This window comes from Geotrypetes seraphini, chromosome 15, assembly GCF_902459505.1.
Source record: "Geotrypetes seraphini chromosome 15, aGeoSer1.1, whole genome shotgun sequence".
Taxonomy (NCBI): domain Eukaryota; kingdom Metazoa; phylum Chordata; class Amphibia; order Gymnophiona; family Dermophiidae; genus Geotrypetes; species Geotrypetes seraphini.
Window position 1 is genome coordinate 41,725,574 of NC_047098.1, and position 19,749 is coordinate 41,745,322.

Here is a 19,749-nt window from a genome sequence, read left to right on the forward strand (position 1 = left end):
TTCATTTTTGTAAACCGCTTAGAAACCTCACGGTTATTAGCGGTATATAAAAATTAAATTAAATTAAAAATTAAATTAAATTATCCAGGGACAGCAGGCAGATATTCTCTACACATGGGTGACGTCTTCTACGGAGCCCCAATCGGACACTCTCGCAAGCAAACTTGCTTGAAGATCTTCAAGCTTGTGAAAGTACCGCGCATGCACAGGTGTCTTCCCGCTTGAGCTAGGGGGCGCGTCTCCTCCTTGTGGCCTCAGTTCAGATAGCTAGCAAAGAAGCCAACCACGGGGAGGTGGGTGGGTTGTGAGAATATCTGCCTGCTGTCCCTGAATAACACCTGTTATGGTAAGTAACTATGCTTTATCCCAGGACAAGCAGGCAGCATATTCTCTACACGTGGGTGACCTCCAAGCTAACCACAAAGGGAGGAGGGAAAGTTGGCAATTTAGGAGAACAGATTATGCAACACAGACTGGCCAAACTGGCTGTCTCGCCTGGAGAAAGTATCCAGACAGTAGTGCGAGGTGAAGGTGAAGATCTCCTTAATAGGCGTGGACCTGATGAAAGCAACAGACGTCATGCCCCGTGATCGATCCCTGCAGCGGGAGACCAGCCTGAGTGTAACAGAAAGAAATACAAGCAGCCAACCAGTTGGACAAGGTGCACTTGGATACGGGATGCCCCAACCGATTTGGATTGAAAGATATGAAGAGCTGACGAGCAGTCTGATGAGGCTGAGTGCGTTGCAGATAGAAAGCCAATGCCCTCTTACAATCAAGAGTGTGAAGAGCCACCTCTCCAGGATGAGAATGGGGCTTAGGAAAAAACACCGGAAGAACAATGGATTGGTTGAGATGAAAATCCGAAACCATCTTAAGCAAGAACTTAGGATGGGTGCAGAGAACCACCTTATCATGATCAAAGACGGTGAAAGGCGGATCCACAACCAGAGCCTGCAGCTCACTGACCCTGTGGGCAGACGTGAGCACAATAAGAAAAACCACTTTCAAAGTGAAATACTTCAGATGAGCCTGATCGATAGGTACAAAGGGAGCCTTCATCAACTGAGCAAGGACAACATTGAGATCCCAAACCAAGGGAGGAGGTTTGAGGGGAGGATGAACATTGAAAAGGCCTTTCATAAACCGGGAAACCACCAGATGAACCAAAAGCGGTTTCCCCTCAAGCAGCTGATAAAAAGCCGCAATGGCACTCATGTGGACTCGAATAGAAGTGGATTTGAGACCAGACCGGGACAAGTGCAATAGATAATCTAGCACTGAAGACAAGGAGGCAGATCGTGGCTCCAGGCTCAGCAACGAACACCAAGAGGAAAATCTGGTCCACTTCTGAGAATAACACTGTCGAGTGGACCGCTTTCTAGACCAGTCCATGGACCAGTGCCGGTCCACAGAAATTTCCTGCCTGTCCACAGGGCCAGCACGTGCATCAGGCCCAAAACAGTGTTCTTCAACCGCCGGTCCACGGTGCGATCAATGCGGCGTTATCTTCGAGCCAGCTCCCTCTTCCTAACTGATTTAGTGCACAAAGCCACGGGCAGTGGCTCCTACGGGCGTCCTGCGCCTGAACCGGAAGCCTTCTCTCTGATGTTGCAACGTCAGAGGGAAGGCTTCCAGATGAGGCACAGGACGTTCAAGGTGCAATTAGTACTATTATGGGGGCGGGGTCTGGGGTGGAGATGGGCGGAGTCTGGCCTACGACTTAGCCTCGTGTTCTTCAACCGCCGGTCCACGGACCGATGCCGGTCCACAAAATAATTCTTTTATTTCTGCCGGTCCATAGGTGTAAAAAGGTTGAAAAACACTGTTCTAGACGACTCGAGAACATCCTGAATGGATTGAGAGAACTGGAAGGAGGTGGTCAGGTGTTGAGAAACCAAGCCGTCAAATGCAGGGACCGCAGGTTGGGATGCAGCAGAGAACCCCGACTCTGAGAAAGCAGAGACGGAAAAATCAGAAGAAGGAGAGGCTCCCTGGCACTGAGTTGAAGAAGCAGGGAGAACCAGGGCTGCCTGGGCCATCGAGCAGCTATGAGAATCATGGTGGCGTGCACAGACTTTGAGCATGACTAGAGTCTTCAAAATCAGAGGAAAGGGTGGAAACGCATAGAGAAACAGGTCCGCCCAGTACAGGAGGAACGTATCTGCCTCGAGACGGTGTGGGGAATAGATCATGGAGCAGTATCGAGGCAGCTTGTGGTTCAGGGGGAAGCAAACAGATCTACCTGTGGGGTCCCCCACCGATCGAACACCTGGCGCAGAATCCGCAAACTGAGAGACCATTCGTGAGGTTGCAGCAGGCAACTGAGCCCGTCAGCCAGGCAGTTCCGCCGGCCCTGAATGTAAACCGCCCTGAGAAAGATGTTGTGGTGGATAGCCCATTCTCAAATCTTGAGAGCTTCCTGGCATAATACATGGCACCTGGTTGTCCGTCCGGACGAGGACCATGTGGTCGCGAAGCAGATGAAGAAAGGCTTTGAGAGCACTGAAAATAGCTCAAAGCTCCAACAGGTTGATGTGACAGCGCCGCTCCCCACTGGACCAAGGCCCCTGTGTCCAGAGGTCATCGAGGTGAGCTCCCCACGCAAAGGTGGGCAAGTCGGTCGTCAAGACCTTCTGCGCCAGAGGAGTGTGAAACAGAAAACCTCTGGAAAGATTGGAAAGCGCATCCATCAGCGGAGAGATCGCTTCAAGGAAGGAGTCACTGCGATCCTGGCAGAGACCGGATCGCGATCCTGACGCCACTGCGAGGCCAGGGTACACTGCGGAACGCGAAGGTGAAGTCTGGCAAAAGGCGACACATGAACGGTGGAGGCCATGTGCCCCAGCAGTATCATCATGCCCTTGGCCAAGATGGTCGAAAGATTGGAGACCTGCCGACAAAGGCGGACGATGGAAACCTGACGAAGACAGGAACAAACGCAGACGAAGCGTATCCAACAACGCTCTGATGAATTGGAGAGATTGGGATGGACACAACTGGGATTTCGGAAAGTTTATTTCGAAGCCCAGACACTGAAGAAATAGAATAGTCCGTTGGGTCGCTAAGATGACCTCCGAACGAGATGACGCCTTGATCAGCCAGTCATCCAGGTACGGGAAAACCTGGAGCCCTTGTGTCTGCAGGGCCATGGCAATCACCACCAGACACTTTGTGAACATCCTCGGAGAAGACGCCAGGCCGAAGGGGAGAACAAGGTACTGGAGATGGAGATTCCCCACCCAAAATCTCAAGTATTGGCGAGAGGCCGGATGAATTGGGATGTGCGTATAGGCCTCTTTCAGATGCAGGGAGCAAAACCAATCCCCCTCGTCCATGAGGGGATACAACATTGGAAGGGTGAGCAAAACTTCTCCCTGACTAGGCATTTGTTGAGAGCACGAGGATCGAGAATGGGCCGCAGGTCCCTGGTTTTCTTGGGGACCAGAAAAAAACGGGAGGAAAATCCCGAGTCCCTTTGATGCTCTGGAACCTCCTCGACCGCTCGAAGGTGGAGGAGAGCCTGGGTCTCCTGAAGCAGGAGGGGAAGATGCGCCACGTCGGAAGGAAACTCTCGGAATGATTGGGCCAGAGGCGCATGCTGAAAGTGAAGAGTACCCCTCTCGAATTATGGAAAGGACCCAAGTGTCGGTTGTCAGCACCTCCCACCGATGGTAAAAAAGATGAAGCCGACCCCCAATGGGAAGGGGGGAAGGTTCCAGGGCATAGGACACCAGAGTGTCTGGCCCGTAATTGTCAAAAAGACGGCGTCGGCTTCGCCGCCACAAGCAGTTGAGACTTAGCCGGACGCTGCTGCTGAGGGCGCCGAGGAGGCGGACGAGACAGAGGAGGAGTGGACTTCTGTGGATAGCGCCAAGGAGGAAGCTTATACTGTCGAGCAGGAGGGGCTCTCGCCTTAGGGCGCACCAGAGAGGCAAAGGATCTCTCGTGTTCCAAGAGATGCTTCGTGGCCGCTTCGATCGAGTCATCGAAAAGCTCGTTCCCCACACAGGGTAGATTTGCCAAGTGATCCTGCAAATTGGGGTCCATGTCCACCAGGCGCAGTCAAGTGACGCATCGCCACCGCAAAGGCTGTGACCCGGGATGACAGCTCGAAAGCATCGTACGCAGCCTGCAGCATATAGAGACGGATACTGGACAATGTCTCCAACAGGCGACCGAATGCCGGCTGGAGGTGGAAGGGGACGTCACAGAGGAAAGACTGCATATCTTTCAAGCAGTGCTTGAGGTAGGAAGTAAATGTAAAATTGTAGTTCAGGACGCGATTCGCCATCATCGAGTTTTGATACAGGCAGCGACTGAACTTGTCCATCGTCCGGCCCTCCCTGCCCAGGGGGACGGCAGCATAGACCCTGGAGGGGTTTGCCTTCTTGAGAGAGGACTCAACCACCAGGGACTGATGGGAGAGTTGCGACCTCTCGAAACCTTTACACGGTATCGTCCGGTGTCGAGACTCCATCTTGGAAGGGATGGCATAAGGCGCTTCCAGATTACAGAGGAAGGTCTGTTTGAGAACCAGGTTCAAGGGAAGCCTCAAGGACTCCTTAGGGGGATGAGGCAGCTCCAACTCTTCCAGGTATTCCTTGGTGTATTGGGATTCAGCCTGGAGATCCAGCTGGAGAGCCCTACCTATATCCGAGACAAATCGAGCAAACGAGGAGGTCCGAGACGAAGAAGGGGTCTCATGAGGCGAGGAGGAACCAGAACGTCGAGCCGCCAAAAAGGACGGGGACACTTTCCTGGAATAAAGAGCAGGCATGTCCGAGTCCCGAGAGAAGGACAGAGAAGAGGCTCTGCTCCGAGGGCCTGGAGATGCAGAAAAGCCCCTTCTGCGTCCCCCACTGGGGGAACAGCCTGGGGTATGAGGAACCAGAGGGGAAACCAACTCCCCTGAGGGTCTCGATGGAGGAATCCTCGATCCCGAACCACCCCGACCTGGGGAGACTGACGGGGAGGACCTCCGACGGGAGCGAGAAGTGCAGAGAGTCCGCACCAGTTCCACGAAGTGCCTCAAGTGGGGCAGGAGATCTGCCCTGAGGATGCGAGTCCCTCGATCTCTTCGAGGGCAGATGCCTCGAAGAAGGAGCGGACTGCGAGGCATGCTTCGATCGATGCACACGGTGCGGGGACCCGGGCCTCGAAGCAGCAGGGAAGGACCCACTCGAGGAAATCCATCAGGACCGATAAGACCGCCCTCGAGGGGCGTCTATGGGTGCTCAGGCTGGCCAGCTGGGGTCGAGGTCAAAGCTGGGTCAAGCTGGCTCAGGACCGAGATCTGCATCTGCAGGATGGCCTTCAGCATGTCCTCGAACATCGGCACTCGACCAGCATGTCCTCGACCATCGGATCAGGTCGAGGAGGTGCAGCAGTGCGCTCCAACGAGGGCGACCTCGAGGAAGAGTATTCCCTTTGAGTGGAGGCACGCTTTGAAGGGTGCCTGAACGGGGCATGAGCCGCCGCACCCCCCTGAGACCCTGGGGCAGGCTTCTTCGGTAGGGAACCTGAAGAAGGAAGAGGAGACTTACCCAAAGCCACAGGTTTCGCAGAGGCAGTCGAAGGTTTGAGACGATGGCGACTTTGACGAAGTCAAGGTCTTTGAGGCCGAGGCCAAGGTCGGGATTGAGGTTGAGGCCAAGGTCTGGATCGAGGTCAAGGCCGGGCCGGGACTGGAGCAAGATCCATGCTTCCAAACAACTCGAGGTTCCTGGCCCTTCTCCTCCGAAACGCCCGTGGTTGAAGGGTAGCGCAACGCGGGCAGGAGTCTAAACGATGGTCGGCCCCAAGGCACTCGATGCACCAATGGTGGGGGTCGGTGATAGAGATCACCCGACCGCACTGAGTGCACTTCTTGAAACCCAAGACCAGCCAGACATAGGCCCAAGCGAACCTGCGGCCGCACGAGGCTCACCGACCAAGTCGGACCCAAAGCCCAGGGTTAACGACGGAAGTCGGAGAAAAGTTTTCTGCTTGTTGTTTTTTGGGGTTTTTTTTTTTTTTAAATTGAAAACGCACCGCACAGCGACTCACCTGAAAATAAAAAAAACGAAGTAAGCCGCGATGCAAGAGGCACTCCGATCTCGCAGAGCAGAGGAACAGGGCTTCTGGCTCCACGGAAAATGAAGAACTGAGGCCACGAGGAGAAGACGCGCCCCCTAGCTTGAGCGGGAAGGCACCCGCGCATGCGCGGTACTCTCACAAGCTTGAAGATCTTCAAGCAAGTTTGCTTACGAGAGTGTCCGATCAGGGCTCCGTAGATGACGTCACCCCTGTGTAGAGAATATGCTGCCTGCTTGTCCTGGGATAAATGATTTTATGGGATCTTGTGTTTCCATTTGTAGGATAAATTTAAAAGAAGGTTTTAAATAATGATACTGTTAATTAATGTATTCTTGTGTTTGTCTTACTGAAACATGTTTAGCATTTCTTAAATATGTATGCATGTAATTTTGTAAACCGCATAGTTATTATGTGGTATATAAATTTTTAAATAAATAAATGTAATGCAGAAGCATTAACAGCATGATGTTAAAAAGAAAAGAGACAAAGTAGAAAAAAGATAAAACTGTTTTGCAACCTGTGAGAAAATACAACAGGAAGAGGAAAACAAATGTAGGAAAACCACAAAAAAGCAAGAGGAAAAAAAAATAATCAAAAAACTAGTATTCTGCATGCCTTTTCACCACTAGGAGGCCACAGAATATAATGTAGAATCCCTGTTAACCGGTATTCAACTAACAGGTACTCTCAGCCAATCGGCAAAATAAATTGCTGGCAAAAAAAACATTGTCTCCTGCACTCCTTACCCGACAACCTCCAAAGTTGTGCTCCTGACCTAATAACCCCTCTCCATTCCTCCCTCCAGCCCCTGAAGCATCAGCGGCAGCCACATATCTCTCTCTTTCCCTCCAGCCCCCGAAACAGCACCGGCAGCTGATCTTAGCAACACTCCCTCCTTCCATCCCCCGAAGTATCAGCGGCAGACACAAATCTCTCTCCCTTCTTCCAGCTCCCGAACAGCACTGGCAGTCAGTCTTGATAACATCCCCTCCCTCCCCAGAAGCAGCAGGCAGCTAGTCCTGACAACCCTCTCCCTCCCTCACTTACTCAAAGCGATGCAGCAGAGGAAAGGCCCTGCCAGGGCTGGCCGGAAGCAGCCTGTTTACACATTGCCTCTGCTCACCAGTTGCCACTACAGCTTTGGGTGAGTGAGGGAGGAAAGGAGGAAGGGGGATTTGTCAGGATCGGATCTGCTGTTTCGGGGGCCAGAGGGAGGGGGGTTGTCAGGACCAGCTGCCCTGCTCCTTTGGTGATTGGAGGGAGGGAGGGAGAGAAATGTGTGGCTGCTGCTTTGGGGGTTGGAGGGAGAGAGGGAAGGAGGGACTGTGGCTGCCGCTGATGCTTCGGGAGAGCCAGAAGTAAGTAAAGGGGACTGACCTGGGGGGGGAAAGATGGACCAAAAGTGTGTGTGGGGGGGGGAGGAATGGACATGGATGCTGGATCTGCAAGGTGAAAGGCACAGGAGGGGAGATGAATGGATGCTGGTACTGTAAATTCAGGGCGGAGGGAGGGAGAGAAAGTGGCCCAGACCAGAAAGGATGGTGGGAAGGAACAGATGGACCTACAAGTGGGGGTGGGGGGATGATAGAGAGAGGACAAGTGTGAATCAGACCAGAAAGGGGCGATAGGAAGGGAAACAAAACTGCAGTTGGAGTAAAAGAGAGAATAGAGGAGGCAGAAACCTGAGAAGGAAAAAACAGAAAGGAATTTCAGGTCTTAGGATAGGGGAATTCTTTGCTTTTATTTACTGTATTTCAATATTAATATCAAGTCAATACAGAGTTTATGGTATAGTATTAGTTAGGCTAATTTTTAATGACAACTCTCAAGCAACCAGAAACTACATTTATCCCCCTCCTCCCTGCTCTCCAAACCTCACCACCTCGGCATCATACTGAAACAAAGAAGCTGTACCCAGAGGAAATTTATCCATATATACCCAGAAATTCTTTTGCTGTGAGTACTTGTGTTATATTTACTCAATAAAGAATAATTCAGAAATTATGAGGATTATCTGCATGTGCATCAGCATGGGGGGAGGGGTTAAACTTCAGATAAATGTGACCTATATTTGGGATATGGTTAAATGAGATAATTTATCATGAATGTAAACTTGTTTCTCCTAGGACAAGCAGGATAGTCAGCCACATATGGGTGTTGTCCCAACAGCTCCCAATTTGCGGATAAGCTCTCCAATAGCTCAGAGCCCTACCCATTTCCCCCTGCTTCCCCCTAATCCCCAGGATGTTCCTAGCTGTGGCCGGGTCGGCCGTATGGGGAGGCGGATGGGTTGTGTGGCTGACTATCCTGCTGTCCACAGAGAACCTACGTTACAGGTAAGTAACTACACTTTCTCCTAGGACAAGCAATATGAGTCAGCCATATATGGGTGACTCCCTAGCCGAGGGATGTACCGACTGGACTTGCGCCTTAGCGCTCTGTGTATCCCTCGCCTGGCTGTGGAGGCAGAGCAAGGCAGGGTAATCAGGCGAAGCAGGTGAAGTTGTGGAAATAAGGTTTTTGATAAAGTGCTGTGTTAACTGAGCAATAATACTCACAGAACAGTGAAACTGGTCAATAACACTCAATGAACAGAGAGAAACCAACTGGTCAACAGTGACAATTCATACTTGCACGCCACAGAGAACCTACGTTACAGGTAAGTAACTACACTAATCTGTTCTGAGCTCTCCTGGGAGGACGGGATATAAAACCAAATAAATAAATCCACCAATCAACATGGGTACTGGATAACTGAGGGATAGATGTACTAAACACAGTTGCTAAGACTGTACGAGTTGCTGTTGACCGGGCTCACAGTGCAGGAAAGGGCAGAAGAGATTTGGGGCGGCAGGCAGGAGAGATTCAGGGAAGATCAGGCAGGACAGATTCGGGGCAGAACATCTGGACGGCAGGCAGGAAAGATTTGGGGCAGCAGAGAGCAGGGCAGAGAACAGGGTAGCAATGGAGCTGGAGAGTCGGAAAGGACGTTTGCAACTGGTCCCCAGCAGTCGCTTCTTGGGTTGATCGGCCAGCCCAGTCAAATCACAAAATTTGTTTTGTGAATCACTTTCCTGCCTACTTTGCAAGCCATTTATCTCATTTGCATGTGCGGGGCAGCAGAGAGCAGGGAGGAAATGGAGCTGGAGAGTATGTTGATGGGCCAGCGGTTGCTTAGTGAATCTAGCCCTAAGAAAATACTACAGTTTTAGATATAAAAGTCTGATAAAGGGTTTATTTAATTCACATTGTAAGAACATTTAATAATAATTTCAAGTGTTTTTTCATAATTGAATATATTACATGTATTTCACTTGATGTAAGAATTTAAAAAAAGAATAAAAAATATTTATTAAAAAAAAAAAAAAGAAAATACTACAGAAGACTCCCATCCCACCCCCAACAAAAAAAAACCCCAAACAAAATACAAAACCAGCTATATAAACTTTAAAAAATTATCTTTAGTTCTATTTTTTTCATACAGATTAAGAACTAACCACTCAGCTTGTGTCCTTTCCCTCCATTTTCCCCCTAAAGAGAAAAGGAACAGTCATCAATAACTAACAGCAGTTGTATAAATACAACACTATTAGCCTGCTTCCTGCTCAGGAAAGAACACTATTACTCCTCCTCGTGGTTAGCGAGACCAAACACTTTCATGCACACTTCTCCAGTTACAAACTATAGAAATGATCCCTGAAAGTATAGTCTTAACCTAAAACTGCTCAGCTCTCACACTCCAGATCCCACAGCCTCCTATTCAAGTTACAGTGAGAGAACACCAAACAGTTTTTTTTTCAACAAAGCAAGTGTGTCTACAACAAATACCTAGACATATTAGACTACCCCCAAAAAGTCACATTTTAACAGGCATTTCTTTATGTTTTACCAACATTTTACACATATCTACATAGCCACACCTACTATTTAACATAGGACACTTCAGCAGCCACAGAACTCTCAGCAGTCTTTACTCCTCCCTCCCCTTTCTCTGCTGTTTCTTGTGTAAGGCACGGAGCACACAAAGCAGACATTTTAAGAGAAATTCTCTCTCTTTAGATAATACAGAAACCTAACAAACTGAATGCATCTTTCTGAGTTTGTATGAATGACACACCACCTATCAGGGGCTAATTTATACCAAATTGAAATATAACAGATCATGCAAAGCATGCCTTGGTCTGTGTGCCAGTTCCAGTGATCTACGAGTGTCATTTCATAAATAATGCACACTATTTTTTTTTTAATTTAGATGTTTGTTTTTTTTCAAGTATTTCTTTACAGTCCTTTAATATAGTCTCCCTGCTTTGCAATGACTGGGTCCCAATGTCCGGGAAGCTTCATTATTCCATCCAAGACAGCGTTTTAATTCAGCTGCCGAATGGCTCGGATAATGGTGGAAGAAAGCTCTTCCAGAGATGCAAAACGATGTCCACACATAGGTTGTTTCAACTTTGGAAAAAGATCAAAGTCTGGTGGTCTCATGTCTGGACTGTAGGGAGCATGAGGTAAAACCTCCCTGCCATATTCATGTAGTTTTTCAATGACATTCCCTATGTGCAGATGAGTGCTGTCATGAAGAAGTGGCCCAGCCAAGAGCAACTGAGGTCAGGTTTTGTGCATTTTTCTGTGCATTTTTTGCAAAAAATCATGATAATACACTGCTGTGACACTTCTTCCACACAGAACTTTGTCTGTGGTGATGATGCCTACATGATCATAAGCAAAAATCATCATTTGTTTGACTTTTGATTGAGCTCATCAAAAATTTTTTCGTCGTGGGGAAGATGGAACTCTCCACTCATCATTGAAAAACTATGCGAATACGGCTGGGAGGTGTTACCTCATGCTGCCTACAGTCCAGAAATGAGTCTACCAAACTTCGACCTTTTTCCAAAGTTGAAACAACCTATGCGTGGACATCGTTTCTTCCGCCGGTACCCGAGTCATTCACAACTGAACAAAACCGATGTCTTGGATGGAATAATGAAGCTTCCCGGATGTTGAGACTTGGTCATTGCAAAGCAGGAAGACTATATTGAAGGATTGTAAAGAAATACTTGAAAAATATACATATATAAATTTTTTAAAATAGTGTGCATTATTTATGAAATGACCCTCGTACATTTGCTATGTATGTTTGTCCATTAGTTATTGTTTAATTATTTTTTTAAATTCTTTATTCATTTTCAGGCTTACAATAAGTGTGACAATAAATATATCACTTAATAATCATCAATGTTACAAATAGTATGCTCTTATCTCCCACCCTTCCCACCCTTTCCTATCATATAATCAAATACCTTGTACAATATGTAATAATAAAATTACCCCCCCCCTCCCTCCCTCACAATTGAACTTGTAAATTTAAGGGAAACAATGTCTTCTAATCAGTACAATACTTTGTTAATGGCTCCCACACATCTTGAAATTTCCTGAAACATCCCCGCTGTATTACAATAAATCTCTCCATTTTATAAACATGACATAAGGAATTCCACCAGAAATTATAATTTAACCTACTCCAATTTTTCCAATTATACATAATTTGTTGAATGGCAACCCCAGTCATTATAAGTAATAATTTATTATTATTTGTAGAAATCTGACTTTTTGCTCTCATTGCCATGCCAAACAACACAGTATCATATGATAATGCCACTGGGTTGTCTAATAAACAATTAATTTGGTCCCAAATTGATTTCCAAAAATTCATAATAAATGGACAATAGAATAATAAATAGTCTACAGTTCCTGCTTCAAGATTACAGTGCCAACATCTATTAGACTTAGAGCTATCCAATTTTTGTAACCGAACAGGGGTCCATAATGCTCTATGTAACAGAAAAAAAAACAAGTTTGTCTCATAGATGCCGACACTGTACATCTCATCCTCCAAGTCCAAATTTGTGGCCATTGAGATGCAGTAATTTGATGCTTAATCTCAATGCTCCAAATGTGTCTCAGACCAGTGTTTCATAATAAAATGTCCATTTCAAAATCTCTGCTGCTTGGAGCTTGGGGTTATTTGGTTGAAAATGTTTTTATCTAGGGGGTACTTGGCTTGCACAAGTGGGGAAACACTGTCAAGGAGAGGAGAACATAATGGATGCTGTGGATGGGCAGACTGGATTGGCTTTTATCTGCCATCATGTTTCTATGGCTCGTGGAATTCTTTCCAACCTCAAAACACATGCATGCATGAATGCTCTCACTTGTAAAGGGGGAGGGGGAAAGGGGCAGCAGGAAGACAGTTAAAAGGACATGGCTTCCAAACAATGATAAAATTAAAGTTCATGTGAAAACATATGTAATGATTAGAAGCAAAAGTCCAAAGGATACAGGTACTTTGCATTAGGGATCCTTCTAAATAAAGAATTTAAAAAAAAAAAAAATGTACATGATTCATTTTGTAAATTTCACAGTAATTGTAACAGGCAATTCCGAAGCGTAGTGATAGGGAAGAGGGAAAAAATTAGAAAAGGTCTACACTGGTTATATAGCAACTAAGAATATGTGGAGGGTAAGATTTTAGTCTCTCATGTTAAGATTGGGGCAACAATGCTGTCTATGGCTGGTGCAAAGCTCTGGAATGCGCTGCCTGGTATTCTGCAATTCTGTGAAGGGAGACTGAACTTTAAGAAAATGTTGAAAACACAATTATTTGTCAATGCTTTCCTGTGCTAAAGCTATTCTCTGTTAATGCTTTCCTGTCCTGTAAAGCACAGATACTTACCGTAACAGGTGTTATCCAGGTGACAGTTAGGGAATTTCCAAGTACCTATCTTATTTTTTTTTTTAATTTATTGTATCTTTTAATGCATTCATTTTTGTAAACCGCTTAGAAACCTCACGGTTATTAGCGGTATATAAAAATTAAATTAAATTAAAAATTAAATTAAATTATCCAGGGACAGCAGGCAGATATTCTCTACACATGGGTGACGTCTTCTACGGAGCCCCAATCGGACACTCTCGCAAGCAAACTTGCTTGAAGATCTTCAAGCTTGTGAAAGTACCGCGCATGCACAGGTGTCTTCCCGCTTGAGCTAGGGGGCGCGTCTCCTCCTTGTGGCCTCAGTTCAGATAGCTAGCAAAGAAGCCAACCACGGGGAGGTGGGTGGGTTGTGAGAATATCTGCCTGCTGTCCCTGAATAACACCTGTTATGGTAAGTAACTATGCTTTATCCCAGGACAAGCAGGCAGCATATTCTCTACACGTGGGTGACCTCCAAGCTAACCACAAAGGGAGGAGGGAAAGTTGGCAATTTAGGAGAACAGATTATGCAACACAGACTGGCCAAACTGGCTGTCTCGCCTGGAGAAAGTATCCAGACAGTAGTGCGAGGTGAAGGTGAAGATCTCCTTAATAGGCGTGGACCTGATGAAAGCAACAGACGTCATGCCCCGTGATCGATCCCTGCAGCGGGAGACCAGCCTGAGTGTAACAGAAAGAAATACAAGCAGCCAACCAGTTGGACAAGGTGCACTTGGATACGGGATGCCCCAACCGATTTGGATCGAAAGATATGAAGAGCTGACGAGCAGTCTGATGAGGCTGAGTGCGTTGCAGATAGAAAGCCAATGCCCTCTTACAATCAAGAGTGTGAAGAGCCACCTCTCCAGGATGAGAATGGGGCTTAGGAAAAAACACCGGAAGAACAATGGATTGGTTGAGATGAAAATCCGAAACCATCTTAAGCAAGAACTTAGGATGGGTGCAGAGAACCACCTTATCATGATCAAAGACGGTGAAAGGCGGATCCACAACCAGAGCCTGCAGCTCACTGACCCTGTGGGCAGACGTGAGCACAATAAGAAAAACCACTTTCAAAGTGAAATACTTCAGATGAGCCTGATCGATAGGTACAAAGGGAGCCTTCATCAACTGAGCAAGGACAACATTGAGATCCCAAACCAAGGGAGGAGGTTTGAGGGGAGGATGAACATTGAAAAGGCCTTTCATAAACCGGGAAACCACCAGATGAACCAAAAGCGGTTTCCCCTCAAGCAGCTGATAAAAAGCCGCAATGGCACTCATGTGGACTCGAATAGAAGTGGATTTGAGACCAGACCGGGACAAGTGCAATAGATAATCTAGCACTGAAGACAAGGAGGCAGATCGTGGCTCCAGGCTCAGCAATGAACACCAAGAGGAAAATCTGGTCCACTTCTGAGAATAACACTGTCGAGTGGACCGCTTTCTAGACCAGTGTTCTTCAACAACCGGTCCATGGACCAGTGCCGGTCCACAGAAATTTCCTGCCGGTCCACAGGGCCAGCACGTGCATCAGGCCCAAAACAGTGTTCTTCAACCGCCGGTCCACGGTGCGATCAATGCGGCGTTATCTTCGAGCCAGCTCCCTCTTCCTAACTGATTTAGTGCACAAAGCCACGGGCAGTGGCTCCTACGGGCGTCCTGCGCCTGAACCGGAAGCCTTCTCTCTGATGTTGCAACGTCAGAGGGAAGGCTTCCAGATGAGGCACAGGACGTTCAAGGTGCAATTAGTACTATTATGGGGGCGGGGTCTGGGGTGGAGATGGGCAGGGTCTGGCCTACGACTTAGCCTCGTGTTCTTCAACCGCCGGTCCACGGACCGATGCCGGTCCACAGAATAATTCTTTTATTTCTGCCGGTCCATAGGTGTAAAAAGGTTGAAAAACACTGTTCTAGACGACTCGAGAACATCCTGAATGGATTGAGAGAACTGGAAGGAGGTGGTCAGGCAGTGGCGTACCTAGGAGGGGGCGGGGGGGGCGGGCCGCCCCGGGTACCAGCTCATTAGGGGTGCTCGAGCCTTGGAGTCATGGCCCGGGAACTTCCCTGCTATGGCCCGTCTCCAAGGCTTCCGCGAGTCCCCTAAGTGATCCTGCCTGAGCCCTCTCTCAAATTCCATTCACCCACGGCCACACCCCCCGTCGCCGTCGGAGCTTGATCAGCAACTTCCGGTTTCCGGCTGGGTGGAAGCAAGAAAGGGAGCCCGAGCCGCGTGGAACACTGCAATTAAGGCAGGAACTGAGGGTGAGTATGGCTTGGCTGCTTGGTGGTGGTTTTATTGTTATTTTATTTCTGCCCGAATCAATTTTTTAAAAAGCCCAAAATCGGCCTCCCGAATCATCAACTGACCCTCCCTCCCTAAAGCAGGATCGGCAATTTCCTCTTGCTAGCCTGCTCCTGCTTTAGAGGGCGAGGGGGGAGGGTCAGTTGGGAATTGCTGCAATGTCCTGCTTCCCCTCTGGCCTCCTGACCCGTACCTAATTGCAGTACTAGATGGGGGGTGTAGGCCTTAAGGGGTGGGGTGTAGGCCTTAAGAGGGAGGTGTAGGCCTTAAGGGGGGGGGACAGACCTTTGGGTGGGAGGTAAAGACCTTCGGGGGGGTGTAGGCTTTCAGGGGGGACAGATCTTCGGGTGGGGGGTGCAGGCCTTCAGGGGGGGTGCAGGCCTTCAGGGGGGGTGCAGGCCTCCAGGGGGGTGCAGGCCTTCAGGAGGTACAGACCTTCAGGGGGGGGTGCAGGCCTCCAGGGGGGTGCAGGCCTTCAGGGGGGTGCAGGCCTTCAGTGAGGTGCAGGCCTTCAGGAGGTACAGACCTTCGGGGGGGTGCAGGCTTTCAGGGGGGTGCAGGCCTTCGGGGGGGTGCAGGCCTTCAGGAGGTACAGACCTTCGGGGGGGGTGCAGGCTTTCAGGGGGGTGCAGGCCTTCAGGAGGTACAGACCTTCGGGGGGGGGGTGCAGGCCTTCAGGGGGGTGCAGGCCTTCAGGAGGTACAGACCTTCGGGGGGGGGGTGCAGGCCTCCAGGGGGATGCAGGCCTTCAGGGGGGTGCAGGCCTTCAGGAGGTACAGACCTTCGGGGGGGGGGGTGCAGGCCTCCAGGGGGGTGCAGGCCTTCAGGGGGGTGCAGGCCTTCGGGGGGGGTGCAGGCCTTTGGGGTGGGTGCAGGCATTCGGGGTGGGTGCAGGCATTCGGGGTGGGTGCAGACCTTCGGGATGGGTGCAGGCCTTCAGGGGTGGGGTTTAAGCCTTCAGAGGGGGACAGACCTTTGGGTGGGAGGTAAAGTCCTTCGGGGGGGTGCAGGCCTTCAGGGTTGGGGTGTAGCCCTTCGGAGGGGGGACAGACCTTCGGGGGAGGGGGGTCCTGGTGTAAAAGTACACAGAGGGAGAGAGGGAAGGGGGGGTTCAAAGATACGTGCATATGCCAGACTTTGGGGGTTAGAAATAATGGGTCTAAAAACAGAGGAGTGGGAGAGAGATGGTGCATAATGGGATTTAGGGAGGGAAGGAACAGAAAGGGAGAGAACTTGGAAACAGGGGATGGTGTGGAGGGGGGATAGAGATACTGGATAGGAGGATAGTTGGGAACAGAAAGGGAGAGATGGTGGATCCTGGGGTGGTGGGGAGTTGAGAAAAGGTGAATCTGTGGATCGAGACAAAAAAAGGAAAGATGCCAGATCTCCGGGAGAGGGAAGGGAAACGGAAGGGGAGGACAGAGATGACAGACGGATGGTTAGCACGGAGAAAGGAGACCCTGGCAAGCAAGACAACAAGAGCCTGGGACCAACAAGATTTGAATATTGACCAGAGAACAAAAGGTAGAAAAAATAATTTTATTTTCTGTTTTGTGATTACAATATGTTAGATTTGAAAAGTGTACATGAGACAGCTTGAAATGGGAACTTTTCTATTTTTGTGAATGGCAAGGCTGAGTTCAGTTAAAATATATGCTTTATAAGAAAATATAATAATGTGTTTTATAAAGTTTATAAGCATTGCTGGCATACTCGGTGAGGTGTTCCTAGTGTTGGTGGTGGTGGTAGCATGTCAGTGTGTTGAGAGGAAGAGGTAGTCTGGGAAATTCTGCTGAGCAAACTCTGGGCCCATTTCCACCCCCAGTTAGTCCACTCCACTCAACTGGTTCACACACTGAGTGGGTCTTTGGGTGTTATTTCTGGGTAGTTGTTTTAGAATCTCTTCCAGTGGTTTGTCAGTATCTCCTTCTGGTCCAAGGAAGGAAACTTTGTCAACCTTAGCATTGACCTTCAGAATATGTTTGTAACAGCGCTGCTTGTGTGGCATTAGGCTATGTAGTGATCGAAAGAAAAAAACAGACCTTTGCACATTTTTGCACTATATGGTGGGTGTATGAGGATATTCATTTCCTGCACAGTTAAGTCCGTGTGAAGTTACCTTGTGCTGTATTTGACATCTAGCAAGGTCTCTGTTTGGAAGGAAAGATATAAGCTTAAAAATGAAGTGGCCAGAAGTTATGTTAAAAGTAGACAACGTAGCTGGTTTTAAGAAAGGTTTGGACAAATTCCTGGAGGAAAAGTCCATTGTCTGTTATTAAGACATGGGGGAAGCGTCTGCTTGCCCTGGATTGGTGCACTCAGCAGCAACAAATACTAGTTTTGGCTGGCTCTTTCCCCGCATTTCTCCTCTCTTCCCCACGATTTAATATCCAGTTCAGGCAGTAAGTAAATACATCGGCAGGGGGGGGGGGTCTGGTAAGTCTTGGGGGCTGGGGATGGAAGGTGAGAATCAGTTCTGTAGGCTATCAGAAATTTGCTTAATTATCTACTCACATAGAAAAGCAGTAAAGTCAATAGGTTCTCTGAGTGGGAACAACCTGTTTGATCTTGCACTCTTGTGATTGACCAATTGTTTATTACTGTTTAATTTATCACATTGATTAATTTGAGCACACCTGAGGTGTCCTATGATGGTGTGCACTGCAGGCAGAGGGTGATTAACCTGTGCCTTATTGTGTAAAGCGCTGGAAAATTCTCTCCTCTCGCTTACCTCTCACGCTGAGGACACCCTGCTTCAGTATGGGTTTATATGATTTATCTTATAAACATTATTACGTGGTCTTTTCCTCAAGTGCTGAGACATCAGGTTGTTCCCACTTGGAGAACCTATTGACTTTTACTGCTTTTCTGTGTGGCTTTAACATTTTTGCTATTCAGTATACCTAAACTATTATTCAGTAGAAAAAATTTGGTTTGTTCAATCAAATCCTGTGTGGACATTGGACTTCTATGAGTGAATGTTCTGCTTGATTGAACAAACTAAATTTTTTCTACTGAATAATAGTCTAGGTACAATGAAAGTAAATAGCAAAAATGTTTGAGTAGATAATTAAGGAAATCTTTTTCATATTGCTTGCTTATGGACTGGGAAAAAAGACTGTTCAAGCAAATGTCTCCAGAACTGCTTTAATGGAAAAATGTGATTTTTTTTTTTAAGTACTTTGTGAAATTTATTGTTGTTGTGAAATTTATTGTTGTACTTTGTTTAAACTTAAAAAGCGGTGTCATTAACAGTGAATCGAATCGAAAAATCGATTCAACAGGGTGAATCGAATCGAATGAAATATTTTTCTCTGAATCGGGCAGCACTATTGGCTACCATGAGAATGGGCTACTGGGCATGATGGACCATTGGTGTGACCCAGTTAGGCTATTCTTATGTTATGTTCTCATCTGTAGGGGCCTTTGTTTTCACTTCTTATTTTAATGTATTTTTTTCCTGGGAACTTATCAGTGTTTTTTTATAATGGGAACAAAAATGGAAGAGAATTAATGTGTGTGGAATGGGGGGGTAACTAATTTCTTCAGCTAAATAATTCAATCCACTTCAAACAGACATAGGAGAACTTGTGCACCATTCACACACCCTCCAACCAAAAACGTCAAAAGAAAAAAACTGTTCGACAACCTCCTAGCCATTCGAGCTGCAACATTCGACCCCCCAACTCTACAACCAATTGATATCAACCACAGACTGCAAAACCTTCAAAAAGAAATAAAAACCCTTCTATTCAAAAAACACATAAAACCGAACTAACACAATCAGAACTGTCCCAAGCATCACCTGCAACTAATCCATATGTACTTCTAATGTCATGACAATTTAGACATAATTTATGTTATGTTATGTTTGGAATAATGGTTACATATATGAGGTTCAATAAAAGAAAATTTTCACTGCCTGTTTCTATTCTGACCATTTATTCCATTTCATGGTTATTGCAAAAAAAAAATAAAAAATTTTTTACATGTGGGGGGGGGGGTGTCAAAAAATGATGGGCCCCGGGTGCCACATACCCTAGGTACGCCACTGTGGTCAGGTGTTGAGAAACCAAGCCGTCAAATGCAGGGACCGCAGGTTGGGATGCAGCAGAGAACCCCGACTCTGAGAAAGCAGAGACGGAAAAATCAGAAGAAGGAGAGGCTCCCTGGCACTGAGTTGAAGAAGCAGGGAGAACCAGGGCTGCCTGGGCCACCGAGCAGCTATGAGAATCATGGTGGCGTGCACAGACTTTGAGCGTGACTAGAGTCTTCAAAATCAGAGGAAAGGGTGGAAACGCATAAAGAAACAGGTCCGCCCAGTACAGGAGGAACGTATCTGCCTCGAGACGGTGTGGGGAATAGATCATGGAGCAGTATCGAGGCAGCTTGTGGTTCAGGGGGAAGCAAACAGATCTACCTGTGGGGTCCCCCACCGATCGAACACCTGGCGCAGAATCCGCAAACTGAGAGACCATTCGTGAGGTTGCAGCAGGCAACTGAGCCCGTCAGCCAGGCAGTTCCGCCGGCCCTGAATGTAAACCGCCCTGAGAAAGATGTTGTGGTGGATAGCCCATTCTCAAATCTTGAGAGCTTCCTGGCATAATAC

General features: G+C 47.8%; 1 protein-coding gene and 1 non-coding gene across 7 annotated transcripts in view; both read right to left on the reverse strand.

Moving 5' to 3' along the window:
- Nucleotides 1-19,749, reverse strand: part of TEX14 (testis expressed 14, intercellular bridge forming factor) — a 311,576-nt gene that overhangs the window by 197,511 nt on the left and 94,316 nt on the right. The gene's annotated exons all lie outside the window — the stretch shown is intronic.
- Nucleotides 9,574-9,790, reverse strand: LOC117349481. Its single transcript, XR_004537169.1, has one exon. It is a non-coding gene; the product is annotated as a small nucleolar RNA U3 (small nucleolar RNA).